Consider the following 12463-nt stretch of genomic DNA (forward strand, 5'->3'; position numbering starts at 1 on the left):
TGCTAAGGAGTTGGAGCTCCTGAAGTGTGAGTTACCGGACAAGTTTGTCGCGGGTTTCATTATTGCAAAACTCCCTCCTAGTTGGAGGAACTTTGCTACTTCTCTCAAGCACATGAGACGTGAATTCTCTGTTGAGGATGTCATTGGTCATCTCAGTGTTGAGCAGAACTCGAGAGCAAAGGACTCACACGTGAAAGGGGCAGAGGGTTCTTCTAGCGCCAATGTGGTGTAGAAGAACTTCCACAAGTTCAAGGGAAAGAACTTTGTCCAGCAGAATACTACCTTTAAGAAGAAGGGTAAGAAGAAAGACAAAAAGAGAGATGGCTACTTTACTTGTGGTTCAGATGAACATTGGGCAAACAAGTGCCCGAACAAGTACAAGAAGCCAGCACAGGACTCCAAGTCTGTGAATTTCACTCTGAGCAACAATGATGCGGCATGTGGGTATGGTAATCTGTTTACCATACTTTCAGTTTGTCAGTCCATCGATTGGTGGATTGACACTGGGGCCAATATTCATGTGTGTGCTGATGTGTCTTTGTTTTCTTCCTACCAGGTCGCATGAGATTGTTCCATCCTGATGGGGAATGGCTCGCATGCTTCTGTTCATGGTGTTGGCACGGTAGATCTGAAGTTTACTTCAGGAAAGATCGTGCAACTAAAGAACGTGCATCATGTCCCCGCCATAAAGAAGAATCTCGTTATTGGCTCCCTTCTATGTAAAGAAGGGTTTAAGTTAGTATCTGAGTCTAACAAAGTAGTCGTATCTCGGTATGGACTACTTGTTGGAAAAGGATATGATTGTGGTGGTTTGTTCTGCCTTTCCCTGGAGGATTTCTGTAATAAAGTCATGAACCAAATTCATTCTAATGTGAACGAATCTGAGGTTTGGCATTCATGTCTTTGTCACATAAATTTCAGTTGTATGACGCGGCTAGCTAAGATGGATTTAATCCCGAGTTTCACTTTAGCCAAAGGCTCTAAGTGTCATGCGTGTGTGCAAGCTAAGCAACCTCGTAAGCCTCACAAGCCTGCGAAGGAGAGACACCTAGCACCTCTAGAGCTCATACATTCAGATCTCTGTGAGACGAATGGTGTGTTGACTAAAGATGGAAAGAAATACTTCATGACTCTGATTGATGATTCCGCTAGATTCTGCTATGTGTATTTGTTAAATACTAAGGATGGGGCTCTACACTACTTTAAAGTCTATAAGGCTGAAGTTGAGAACCAACTTGAGAAGAAAATAAAACGAGTCCGGTCTGATCGTGGTGGAGAGTACTTTTCTAATGAGTTCGATTTATTCTGTGCAGAACATGGTATTATTCATGAGAGGACGCCTCCCTACTCACCCCAGTCAAACGGGGTTGCCGAACGGAAAAACCGTACTCTAACTGATTTGGTTAACGCCATGTTAGATACATCGGGTTTATCCAAGGCATGGTGGGGGGAGGCTGTATTGACATCTTGTCATGTCCTGAATAAAGTTCCCACAAAGGATAATGAGACTACTCCCTATGAGAAATGGGAAAAGAAAAGAACTACACTCTCTTGCGCACTTGGGGCTGTTTGGCGAAAGTCAATGTGCCGATAATCAAAAGGCGCAAGTTGGGACCAAAGACCGTGGACTGTGTTTTTCTTGGCTATGCTAAGCATAGCGTTGGCTATAGATTTCTAGTGGTGAAATCTGAGGTAGACCAGAAGGTCGGTACAATTATAGAGTCTAGGGATGCTACATTCTTTGAGGATATTTTTCCCATGAGAGATATGCAAAGCAATTCTAGACTGGAATCTGATGAGACTCCTGAACCTGCTATTCCGATGGAATATTATGAACATAAAAGTGATAAGAGTTCCACGGAGGATGACGAGGAAGCTCTTGTTAGGAGCAAGAGATAGAGGACTGCAAAGTCCTTTGGTGATGATTTCCTCGTGTACCTCATGGATGATGATACTCCCAGCTCCATTTCAGAAGCTTATGCATCTCCAGATGCTGACTACTGGAAGGATGCGGTCCGTAGTGAGATGGATTCCATCTTGGCTAACGGGACATGGGAGATCACTGATCGTCCTTATGGTTATCGACCATTAGGATGTAAGTGGGTGTTCAAAAGGAAGCTTAGGCCCGATGGTACTATTGAGAAGTACAAGGCTAGGCTTGTGGCCAAGGGTTATACCCAGAAAGAAGAAGATGATTTCTTTGACACTTATTCACCTGTGGCTAGACTGACAACCATTCGAGTGTTACTCGCTTTGGCTGCCTCGCATGGTCTTCTCGTTCATCAGATGGACGTTAAGACGGCTTTCCTTAACGGAGAGCTAGACGAGGAAATTTACATGCAACAACCGGATGGCTTTGTAGTAAATGGTCAGGAAGGAAAGGTGTGTAAGCTAGTGTAATCTTTGTATGGCCTGAAACAAGCGCCTAAGCAATGGCATGAGAAGTTCAACACTACTCTGACATTTGCTGGCTTTGTTGTGAACGAAGCTGAAAAATGTGTATACTATCGCTATGATGGGGGCGAAGGAGTTATACTGTGTCTGTATGTCGATGACATACTGATATTTGGGACCCACCTCAAGGTAATTGAGGAGGTCAAGTCCTTTCTATCTCACAACTTTGAGATGAAGGACCTGGGTGTGGCTGATGTTATCCCGAACATCAAGCTACTAAGAAATTCTGAGGGTGGAATTACACTTTTGCAATCCCACTATGTCGAGAAGATTTTGAGCCATTTTGGATATTCGGACTGCAAACCTTCTGCAACACCATATGATCCTAGCGTGCGGATTCGAAAGTTCGAAGGCACGACTGTAGATCAATTGAGATATTCTCAAGTCGTTGTTTCACTGATGTACCTAGCATGTGCTACTCGTCCTGGCATCTCATTTGCTGTGTGCAAACTGAGCCGGTTTGTTTCCAATCCGGGAGATGTGCATTGGCATGCTGTTGAGCGAGTGATGCGTTATTTGCAAGGTACTGCGAACTATGGAATTCACTATTCTGGGTACCTGACGGTACTTGAGGGGTATAGTGATTCGAATTGGATATCTGATGCTGATGAGATGAAAGCCACAAGTGGACATGTCTTCACACTTGGTGGTGGTGCTGTTTCTTGGAAGTCTTGCAAGCAGACGATCTTAACCAGATCGACTATGGAAGCAGAACTCACAGCATTAGACACATCATGCGTCAAAGCAGAATGGCTTCGAGAGCTTTTGATGGATTTGTCGGTGGTTGATAAACCAGTGCTGGTTGTCCTTATGAACCGTGACAATCAAACAGTGATTGCCAAGGCTAAGAGTTCAAAGGACAACATGAAATCCACAAAGCACATAATAAGAAGATTGAAATATGTCAGAAAATCAAGAAACTCCGGAGTAATAGCGTTGGATTACATCCAGACGGCTAAGAATCTGACAGACCCTTTTACGAAAGGGCTATCACGGATTGTGATAGAAAATGCATCGAGGGAGATGGGTATGAGACCCACGTAAGTTGCCATGGGAGTAACCCAACCTATGTGATCGGAGATCCCGTGAATTAGGACCTGGGAAAACAATCCAGCGGTCAACTGAGGAGAGTATCCTTAATTAACCCACTCCGTTGGAGATGCACAATATTCTCAATTCTGTAAGGCAGGCTGACTTTTGTCTTAATGTGTTCCAAAGCTTGTGTAAGCAAGATGCTAACCTACAGAGCATTCTTTGGAGGAACACACCTATGTGAGCCCGACTACTGGTCACAGTCTATGAGATTGGGTAATCTCTATTAAGCTCATGAGAAGGTACGGAGTTTGACTAATAAGCTCCACCCGTGGGGTTTAGCCTTCGGCAGCCATGTATCAGCTGACAATAGGCGAAACTTCTGCACGCAAAACTAATAATTCAAGGCATAGTCCATTGTTTAGTTGTGAAGAAGTCTAATCCTATTGCTCTAGGTGGAAGTTCAACTTAACAGTCTCCATTGAAAATTCTGGTATATCAAACATTGTTTGGAATAGTTGACAAACTTACGTGCCTCGAGATCTGGTGGGGGATTGTTGGATTATGGATGGGCTTAGGCCCATATAAGACACTAATCCCTGATTAATCTTGAGGCCCATGTATGAGATGACAGGTGGTGGGAAGTTTAGTCCCACCTTGCTAGTTGAGGAGAGTTGATACCCCTTTATAAGGGCGGCTCTACCACTTGCCATTGGGAGCTTGGGAAGAGGAGTGGTACACGCGCGCTCCTCCTCCGCCGCCGCCCGCCTCGCCACGCCTCGCCTCGTCACGATGCGCGCGCGCCGCGGGTTGCGGGTTGCGGGAATGAGCCAAGCCGAAGCTTATTTTTGCCGCTCAGGAATGAATTAATTAATCAGGGATTAATTAACGAGTCGCTAAAATATGGGCCACTGTCCAAGACGTTGGACGGTGGGCTGACTTGCGTTGCCGCGATTCGTCGACTCCCTTGCCGGGGGTGCGACCCTTGCCGGGACCCGCGTATTCGTCGACTCCCTTGCCGGGAGTGCGACCCTTGCCGGGAACAATGACTCCCTTACCGGGAGTGGGCCGACTTGGTCGTGGGCCTCGGCAAGGCCCATGACTTTCTTCCTTACGGACTATATAAGAAGGCTCTGGCCAGTGAAGTAACCTAGTTCGGTTCACTCACTCCCTCTCGTGCGAACTAGCCGTCATCTACTGTTCCTCACTCTGTGCTGCCTCTGGCGATCCCATCTCGACGACCGCGTGCACGGCTGGTCGGGAGAGCAGGTGCCTCCGGAACCCTGTCGTTCGAGATCCTGCCCGGGAGAACGGCAATAAGGTTTTTGGGGAGCGTCTCGACGCGACTGCTCCCGATCCGTCCCCAACTCTGTTTGCCTCTGCTTCCACTACCTCCTCTGCATCGACACCATGGCCGCCGCCGCCGCCGCTAAGAAGAAGGCTGCGGGCGACGCCGAGGCTGCTGCTGCAGCCGCCGCATTGGCCTGGCCAACCGAAGGGTATGATCTGTTCATCCCTCGTTTACTCGTACTTATGCTAGCCGCATATGTGCTGCTCATAGAAGGTTCAATTCTATGTTCTGCACGTGCTAGTATGCTTAGGTATCGCTATGAGATGCATACCTTTTATGCCATGCTTACTGTTTACTCGTGGATAAGTCTAATCGGAAAAGTGTTAATATTTCCAACACATTGCGCCATATACGGGAATAATAACTGGGCCTATACGCTTGGGATTGTGGATCACGAGGACTGCGGGCGGGTGGGATACCGAGACCACCTGTGCTCGTGCTCAGAAGATCATTTTCGGTCTTTTCATATACTAGTAGATGCTATTTCATATACTATCTGGCCTAATGTTATAGCATAGCACAGCAAGTACCCTGAACAGCATGAGATGATGACAAAAGAGTCTCTAACAATAGAATTTCAGCATAACATGGCTGTCCCATATAGCTAGGTTATGTCAATTTCAGATTCCTGGGTTATTCTGGAAGGAATTAAAAGATAAGACTCACAAATCACTTGACAGAATAATTCAGTTTTCTTTTCTAGATTTTGTTTCCATTTCCAGGTACATATGTTTGAAATGAGCTGGGCAAGTAGAATCCACGTTCTATTATTACATTGGAGTATCAGTGTATAACCTTTTTTGGCCATGATAGCATAAATTTAGATATATTAAAACTGAGCACCCTCCCAGCCTTCTCAGGCCATTGGCATTTCTGGCCGTTCGATTTCATGTGCTAAACGTTTCTGGCCGTTAGATCTTCTGTCAACATGATTTTTTTCGTGAGGTGGGCTGGCTGTCCTAAAGGGCAGCTATTCCCGTAGCTTTTTTGGCCCACTGTGGTTAACTGGGCTGATATTTGGTTTTTTGTCCCATATCTTCGCCTCGACACGTGATGCCAATCTATCTGCCTCGACTCCTCGTCGCCCCACCTCAAAAAGAAAAGAAAAAAAAACTCCTCCTCTCCCCGACCTCTTCTCTTCTGTCCGCCTGCAGGACTTGCGCCCGCACGCGCTTGACCGCCGGCGGGTGAAGGAGTCGGGGCCGGATCCGGCGGCTTGTCGCCGCGCTTATGGATCCAGACCGCATCCATCGCGACTGGGTGGTGCCTGCGGCCCCATCTCGATTCCCGCCGTGTCACTGACCCAGGCCTCCGGCCTCGACCTTAATTCCTTCCTGTTCCTCCCTATCAAGCAGGTCGTCGCCTCCTGTGGCATCGTCTATCATATCTAGCCATATCGTCCGCCGGTGGTGCCACCAGATTAAGCGTCCACATGTGCGGTGTGATTGCCGTCCTAGATGGCTTCCGCACATCCATGCCTTGCCTACAGGTACAGCCAGCCTTTTCCCATTCGCAATATGCCTAGGCTAGAGATGGAGGCCTTTCCCATGCGAGAATCACCAAAGACATGGCTATGATTATGGTAGATACACTGGATTTAATATGTGAGTTCCATAGTATACATATTTTTTCTACTTGTCCTAGGAATTCCAAATAAATTCAGAATTCTCTTATTTATTATATGTATGGTTTAATTGCTTTTCGAAGTGCACATTGTATGTTGGTGATGCGTTTTTAATTGAATTCTTTCTCTTTTAGACTTTTACTGGATTGAGCAGAACAAAAAAGAATAGACGTTTTTGTTTAGTTTATTTATAAAAGAGAAAGGAACTTGGAAGGCGATTCAGTTTTGTCATAGGAATTGATGCTAAGTATCTTGTGCATTTAACTTTGAGGGGAAACTGCACCCATCCAAATTCAAGAATCAATTATCTAACCAGGTTTACTAAACATATATGCATTTCTCTTATTTATTTTGCATATTCATTACTATTTTGTGATTTGGTTGTGATAACCAACGGGAGGAAGAAGATCGCCTCCAGCATTCTGAGACCTCAAGGCAACTCAAGAGCAGATCGCCAATGGAAGCTACACCATCCTGCTCCAGCCGGATTTGGAGGCCGGCGCACCATGATTCACCAAGGGCACCGTCGTGAGGTTCGCCGTCTATTTGCCGGCCGTCTTGTGTCCGTTTGCTGGTTGCCATGGGGATGGCAGTGTCGGCATTTTGGTGGTGCTTATTGTTGGCAGGTTCGTGCAGCACACTGGAGGTTCGGGAGCGCGTGATGACCATCATGTCCAAGATACTGCAGCTCGAGGACACCATAGCCGTCCAGAGCAATGATATCTTGGATTGAAATCTGTAAGTGGAGGATACATTGTAACCTGTCAAATAATGTGTACATGTTGAGGGAGTAATAATAGCAGAATGTTGACATGTCTGTGTTTGGGATTGTAGGCAGAAGGCCATGATAGGAAACCGGTTAACTCCGTGGAAGGTACAATACTGCCGATTTCATTTCTGAATGTTGCGTTGCACGGTCACAATATCTTAGAAAAAAATCTTCGGCAATGCTTATCTGTAGCTGAAAATCCTCTTCTGGTTATGCAGTACATCCTCTCCTCCTCTGATGTTGATGTGAAATCTCCTTCTGCAAGGTAACTAGACAATCAATTCCTACAAATTTGCAAGCTTTGTTTCTCTCAAGTCTTCCACTCAACCCCAGACAATACTTCATTGAATCTGTGAATTTTCTCCTGAACTGATAGATGCAGTTGCAGGTCAAAACATTGTGATATGAGGTAATGGAAATATTTATGGAGGAAATTTACTTTTAAACATCGTATAGGTTATCTTTATCTAAATCATGTGGTCCTTTTTCAGTTATGAGTTGCAGTAGTACTACATGAAGATTATAAATTAGGTACGATTGTTTTTGCTTTCTAATTCATGAGTACAAGCGTACAAAATCAGTATCTATTTTCACCATGTCATGGCACGGCAACCGTGGGGCGAATATGATTGAACCTTATAAGCTGGCCTCAAGAACATAAACACTGGTTCCATTTTATTTTCCCGGACCTCATAAATACTCATTTTGCTTATAACAGTTCCGAGGTATGACACAAAGATTAAGCAGAAAGCAATGCTTGCTACAGATTTCTGTAACTGTCTTACTTTAGAACGTCTAGCCCTTTGTATATATTTCCTAGAGATAAAAAAACCTAATCGCTCTAGCTGGGCTTAAATTTAGGACATTCTTTTTGGTTGTTGAATAAGGTTTCACAACAGTGGTAGAGATAGTTTGAACTTGCAATAGCTTTGTGTCAGATGAAAAACAACAACACAAGAAGCGAGCATGTCAATCATGGGTATTGTTATTGTTCAACTTTTCCAATAGCGTTGCAGAAAACATGGTTGTTGCCAATTGAACGAATGTTATGTTTTCAAAGAGAATTCAAGTTCGTCTTTTATGTATTTATATGTGCTGATGCAATAAAATTTGATTGAATCTTCTTTGAAATTTATTTCAGTACTAATGCATAACTAAGTAATGATATCTAGCTTGAGCAGCTCAACTACGACGCACTGGATACACGCTAGGTATACTGACATCTTACGCATATCTTCGCTTTTATTTCAGTTATCACTTTTGGTGTAGAACTCTTTGTCTTCCATTTTATACATGATGTTATTTTGCTATATCAGTTATGTTGTCCTAACCGGATAGTTATCTTTTCTGTAAACGACACAGGTGGTTGCTGATTGGTTGACATTTTAATTTGGACCTTACTTAATTCGTACAAGTGTAGTGACACCATTTTCCATGTTGGTTTGTTTTGGCAAGCATTTTCATGTATAAAATGGAATTGTCAGTTTGCCACTTTATTACATATAGCTTTCAGCCTGATTGATCTTTAACAAAACACCAAACAAAAAGGAAAAGTATGATTACCGCATATCCCTGCTACTGCTTGTATGGTAGTATTTAGTATATATCATTATTTGATATTGCAACTAATTTAATTCTTGTTAGGTTGTTTGCCCTATGAATGTGATGCCCTCCACAAGAAACAGCCAGCTGCATTAGGCAGACATAAATCTTCTTTGTTTCGGAACATGGTGGCCTTTTGGTAGAGGCATGTGAAGATTCCATTTACTCATGATGTATACAATCTACTCCATCCGTTCCTAAATATAAGTTTTTTTTAAGAAATATTAATGTAAACTACATACGAATGTATATAGACATAGTTTAGAGCGTAGATTCATACATTTTGCTCCATATGTAGTCCATATTGGAATCTTTAAAAAGGGCTAATATTTATAAACAAAAGGAGTATTTCTTATTGCCTATTATTTGTACTGATTAGTTGTATTTACTATCTATATTGTTCTGTATGTTGTTATACCAAGCCAATATGTATATGTGACCTTGCCTTTACGGAGTATATATATGAGATTTTCTTGGATTACCGACTAATGTATGTTTATGTGTAAATTCAGTATATTTTGTGTGGTCATTTATTATCAAAATACCTATCATTTCATTGTAGAAATAGATAGGCGCAACAACTAATGCATGGTTATGTTTAGGTAAATTCAATATATTTCATGTGGTCATTTATTTATCAACTACCTTTCATTTCATTGTAGAAATAGACGGGTGCAGCAACGTGCGCCATCAATGATCTAGTGTACTATTCATATTCAGTTCGGTATGTATTACTTTCAATAAGTCATTAGCTCGCTCCATTGTTCTGAAAAACGAAGTTTTAGTCATCTTGGCCATGAGGCATGGTTCGCAAGTATCAGATGATTCATAATTAAGTGATTACTAAAGTCCATTTCCATGGAGTTTCTTCATGTGCTTTACACTAATATGACAAAAACGGCAGTGCCACAAGTATGTTGCACTATCATTATCAACTTTGCATCTTTTGGCATTAATATTATGAATATGTGTATTCTATGATCGAGATTCAATAAACAATTTATATTGAGTGTATGACCATAGAAGGTTTTATTCATGTAAACAAAATAATAATTATTCTTTGACTTAAATGAATAACCGTATTGCAATAATCACGATTCAATCATATTCATGCTCAACGCAAACACCAAATAACATTTATTTTAGGTTCAACACTAATCCCGAAAGTAAAGGAAGTATGGATGATGATCTTATCAACCTTGGAAACACTAGTAAAGTACACATCAATAACATGTATATCAAATATACCTTTGTTCACTTTGTCATTCTTCTTATCCGCCAAGTTTTTGGGGTAGGTCCGCTTCCAATGACCATTTCCCTTGCAGTAGTAGCACATAGTTTCAGGTTTGGGTTTAGCTTTGGGCTTCTTCATGGGAGTGGCAACTTTCTTGCCATTCTTCTTGAGGTTTCCTTTCTTTCCCTTGACGTTTTTCTTGAAACTAGTGGTCTTGTTAACTATTAACACTTGATCTATTTCTTGATTTCTACCTTCGCCGATTTCAACATCGCGAAGAGTTTGGGAATCTTCGTCATCCCTTGCATATTATAGTTCATCACGAAGTTTTAGTAACTTGGTGATAGTGACTAGAGAACTCTGTCAATCACTATCTTATCTAGAAGATTAACTCCCACTTGATTCAAACGATTTTAGTACCCAGACATTCTGAGCACATGACCACTAGCTAAGCTATTCTCCTCCATCTTATAGGCAAAGTACTTGCCAGAGGTCTCATACCTCTTAACACGGGCATGAGTATGAAATACCAATTTCAACTCTTGGAACATCTCATATGCTCTGTGGCGTTCAAAACGTTTTTGAAGTCCCGATTCTAAGCCGTAAAGCATGGTGCACTAAACAATCAAGTACTCATCATACCGAGCTTGCCAAACGTTCATAACGTCTGCATCCGCTCTTGCAATAGGTTTGTCATCTAGCGGTGCATCAAGGACATAATTCTTCTGTTCAGCAATGAGGATAATCCTCAGATCACGGACCCAGTTCGCATCATTGCTACTATCATCTTTCAACTTTTCTCTAGGAACATATGAAAAATATATAGGAGCTATATCGCAAGCTAATGATCTATAACATAGATATGCAAATACTATCAGGAGTAAGTTCATGATAAATTAAGTTCAATTAATCATATTACTTAAGAACACCCACTTAGATTGACATCTCGTCTAAATGATACGTGATCCAAATCAACTAAATCATGTCCGATCATCACGTGAGATGGAGTAGTCTTCAATGGTGAACATCTCTATGTTGATCATATCTACTATATGATTCACGTTCGACCTTTCGGTCTCCAGTGTTCCGAGGCCATGTCTGTACATGCTAGGCGTGTCAAGTTTAACCCGAGTATTCCGCATGTGCAAAACTATCTTGCACCCGTTGTATGTGAACGTAGAGCTTATCACACCCGATCATCATGTGGTGTCTCTGCACGACGAACTGTCGCAACGGTGCATACTCAGGGAGAACACTTATACCTTGAAATTTAGTGAGGGATCATATTATAATGCTACCGTCGTATTAAGCAAAATAAGATGCGTAAAAGATAAACATCACATGCAATCAAAATATGTGACATGATATGGCCATCATCATCTTGTGCCTTTGATCTCCATCTCCAAAGCACCGTCATGGTTTCCATCATCACCAGCTTGACGCCTTGATATCCATCGTACTATCGTTGTTGTCTCGCCAACTATTGGTTCTCCAACTATCGCTAATGCATAGTGATAAAGTAAAGCAATTACTTGGTGTTTGCATTTCATACAATAAAGCGACAACCATATGGCTCCCGCTAGTTGCCAATAACTTTTACAAAACATGATCATCTCATACAATAATGTATATCACATCATGTCTTGACCATATCACATCACAACATGCCCTGCAAAAATAAGTTAGACGTCCTCTACTTTGTTGTTGCAAGTTTTACATGGCTGCTACGAGCTTCTAGCAAGAACCATTCTTACCTACGCATCAAAACCACAACGGTGATTTATCAAGTTTGCTGTTTTAACCTTCAACAAGGACCGTCCACAGTTAAATTCGATTCAACTAAAGTTGGAGAAATAGACACCCGCCATGCACCTTTTTGCAAAACTAGTTGCTTGTCTGTCAGTGGAGCCGGTCTCATGAATGTGGTCATGTAAGGTTGGTCCGGGCCGCTTCATCCAACAATACTGCCGAATCAAAATAAGACATTGGTGGTAAGCAGTATGACGATCACCACCCACAACTCTTTGTGTTCTATTCGTGCATATCATCTACACATAGACCTGGCTCGGATGCCATTGTTGGGGAACGTAGCATGCAATTTCCAAAAATATTCCTACGATCATGCAAGATCTATCTAGGAGATGCATAGCAACGAGAGGGGAAGAGTGTCCATGTACCCTCGTAGACCGAAAGCGGAAGCGTTAGTTTAACACGGTTGATGTAGTCGAACGTCTTCTCGATTCAACCAATCAAGTACCGAACGTACGACACCTCCAAGTTCTGCACACGTTCAGCTCGATGACATCCCTCGAACTCTTGATCCAGCAAAGTGTCGAGGGAGAGTTTCGTCAGCACGACGGCATGGTGATGGTGATGGTGAAGTGATCCGCAGGGTTT

General features: G+C 42.7%; 1 long non-coding RNA gene across 5 annotated transcripts; it reads left to right on the forward strand.

Annotated features, from left to right (window-relative positions):
• The first annotated feature begins 5883 nt into the window (after positions 1–5883).
• On the forward strand, positions 5884–9763 carry LOC123102550 (uncharacterized). Of its 5 annotated transcripts, none has more exons than XR_006449045.1 (5): positions 5884–6326; positions 6866–6994; positions 7098–7199; positions 7296–7335; positions 7449–9313. It is a non-coding gene; the product is annotated as an uncharacterized lncRNA (long non-coding RNA). The 5 variants fall into 5 exon arrangements; XR_006449044.1 differs by adding an exon at positions 9495–9763 and having other exon boundaries at positions 5886–6994; positions 7449–9005; XR_006449042.1 differs by having other exon boundaries at positions 5889–6994; positions 7449–8441; positions 8875–9313.
• The last annotated feature ends 2700 nt before the right edge of the window (positions 9764–12463 follow it).

The sequence above is a fragment of the Triticum aestivum genome, chromosome 5A (assembly GCF_018294505.1).
Source record: "Triticum aestivum cultivar Chinese Spring chromosome 5A, IWGSC CS RefSeq v2.1, whole genome shotgun sequence".
Lineage (NCBI taxonomy): Eukaryota > Viridiplantae > Streptophyta > Magnoliopsida > Poales > Poaceae > Triticum > Triticum aestivum.